The sequence below is a fragment of the Leptinotarsa decemlineata genome, unplaced genomic scaffold, assembly GCF_025532065.1.
Source record: "Leptinotarsa decemlineata unplaced genomic scaffold, Ldec_3_MD MMD2_tig00005648, whole genome shotgun sequence".
Classification (NCBI taxonomy): domain Eukaryota; kingdom Metazoa; phylum Arthropoda; class Insecta; order Coleoptera; family Chrysomelidae; genus Leptinotarsa; species Leptinotarsa decemlineata.
In genome coordinates this window covers 5,001-7,500 of record NW_027412639.1, presented here as the reverse complement: position 1 = coordinate 7,500, position 2,500 = coordinate 5,001, and the positions used below count along the sequence as shown (strand labels likewise).

At 55.7% G+C, this 2,500-nt stretch overlaps 1 pseudogene; it reads left to right on the top strand.

Annotated features, from left to right (window-relative positions):
* The window catches only part of LOC141484445 (large subunit ribosomal RNA), a 5,008-nt pseudogene that overhangs the window by 612 nt on the left and 1,896 nt on the right, over nt 1-2,500 (top strand).

Here is a 2,500-nt window from a genome sequence, read left to right as displayed (position 1 = left end):
CCGGGGTGGAGCCCACGTGAATTTTTCGCGTGGACCCTCGGTATCCCGGCCGACTCGCTCGACGGTATAACGATGGCGCGGGGCCGCTACTTTATAATTAGCGTTCGGCTCGTGGCAAGCGCGTCCGGTGTTTGACGGCGATCGGACCTAGCGCCGATCCTGTCCCCGGGCGACTGTTGGCTACGATGTTCTCGAACAGACCTCGTTGAAACGCCGATCTGCAACGCTATAGCTTTGGGTACTTTCAGGACCCGTCTTGAAACACGGACCAAGGAGTCTAGCATGTGCGCGAGTCATTGGGACATAACTAAACCTAAAGGCGCAATGAAAGTAAAGGTCTACCTTGCGTAGACCGAGGGAAGATGAGCGGTTCGCCCTCAAAGTGGCCGCTCCGCATTCCCGGGGCGTCTCGTTCTCATTGCGAGAAGAGGCGCACCAAGAGCGTACACGCTGGGACCCGAAAGATGGTGAACTATGCCTGGTCAGGACGAAGTCAGGGGAAACCCTGATGGAGGTCCGTAGCGATTCTGACGTGCAAATCGATCGTCGGAACTGGGTATAGGGGCGAAAGACTAATCGAACCATCTAGTAGCTGGTTCCCTCCGAAGTTTCCCTCAGGATAGCTGGCGCTCGTCGCGTACGAGTTTCATCCGGTAAAGCGAATGATTAGAGGTATTGGGATCGAAACGATCTCAACCTATTCTCAAACTTTAAATGGGTGAGATCTCCGGCTTGCTCGAACTCTTATGAAGCCGCGAGACTCGAATCAGAGTGCCAAGTGGGCCATTTTTGGTAAGCAGAACTGGCGCTGTGGGATGAACCAAACGTCGAGTTAAAGCGCCTAAATCGACGCTTATGGATACCATGAAAGGCGTTGGTAACTTAAGACAGCAGGACGGTGGCCATGGAAGTCGGAATCCGCCAAGGAGTGTGTAACAACTCACCTGCCGAAGTTACTAGCCCTGAAAATGGATGGCGCTGAAGCGTCGTGCTTATACTCGACCGTCAGAGGCATGTGCGGTACTCTGCCCGATATCTTCCCGATTGAAGGCGACCATGAAGCCCTGACGAGTAGGAGGGTCGCGGCGGTGAGCGCAGAAGGGCTGGCCGTGAGGCCGTCTGGAGCCGCCGTCGGTGCAGATCTTGGTGGTAGTAGCAAATACTCCAGCGAGGTCCTGGAGGACTGACGTGGAGAAGGGTTTCGTGTGAACAGCCGTTGCACACGAGTCAGTCGATCCTAAGCCCTAGGCGAAAGCCGATGTTGATGTGGTGTAAGTTTATATAATAAAATTTATTATAAAATAAATGTTCACACCCGTCGGGCGAAAGGGAATCCGGTTCCTATTCCGGAACCCGGCAGCGGAACCGTCAAAAAGTCGGGCCCTCGCAAGAGAGTTCGTCGGGGCAACCCAAAAGGACCGGAGACGCCGTCGGGAGATCCGGGAAGAGTTTTCTTTTCTGCATAAGCGTTCGAGTTCCATGGAATCCTCTAGCAGGGAGATATGGTTTGGAACGCGAAGAGCACCGCAGTTGCAGCGGTGTCCGGATCTTCCCCTCGGACCTTGAAAATCCGGGAGAGGGCCACGTGGAGGCGTCGCGCCGGTTCGTACCCATATCCGCAGCAGGTCTCCAAGGTGAAGAGCCTCTAGTCGATAGAATAATGTAGGTAAGGGAAGTCGGCAAATTGGATCCGTAACTTCGGGATAAGGATTGGCTCTGAGGATCGGGGCGTGTCGGGCTTGGCGAGGAAGCGGGTCGCGGCTGACGTGCCGGGCCTGTGCGAGGTGAAGTGTCATCGCTTCACGGCGTTGATTACGGATCCGAGTTCGGTCCCGTGCCTTGGCCTCCCCGCGGAACCGTCTTGCTGCGAGGCCCCGGTGTCGCCCGCAAGGGAGACCGGGTGTCCTCTTCGGCCGCCATTCAACGATCAGCTCAGAACTGGCACGGACCGGGGAATCCGACTGTCTAATTAAAACAAAGCATTGCGATGGCCCCAGCGGGTGATGACGCAATGTGATTTCTGCCCAGTGCTCTGAATGTCAACGTGAAGAATTCAAGCAAGCGCGGGTAAACGGGGGTGAGTGGCGGGGATCAATGCCTCTCTCTTATGGGTGTTTGACAGTCCCCCCGGTGCAGACCACCGGCACCACAGTAAGTACGGCAGCCACCATCCCGCATCGCGGGTAACAGGCGCTGGCCGATTCAAGTAGATGTGTGGAGAGGTGTCTCGCAAGAGCCTCGGCGGTTACTCATCCAACGCTGGAAAGGTAGCTTTCCTAACATGAGTGCCCTTGGGGTAACGTAAGGTATCGGTGCAGACCACACGGCGTACACAAAGTGTGATGAACCGCCCTATCCCGCACCTACACGGGTAATGGGCGCGAATCTTCGACATATGATGTGTGGTAGAGGATGCTCGTGAGAGTCCTCGACGGTTATCATCAAACGTTGGAAAGTGAACTTCCTAACATGAGTTCTAGGGGGAGGTGAGTGCCGCTCG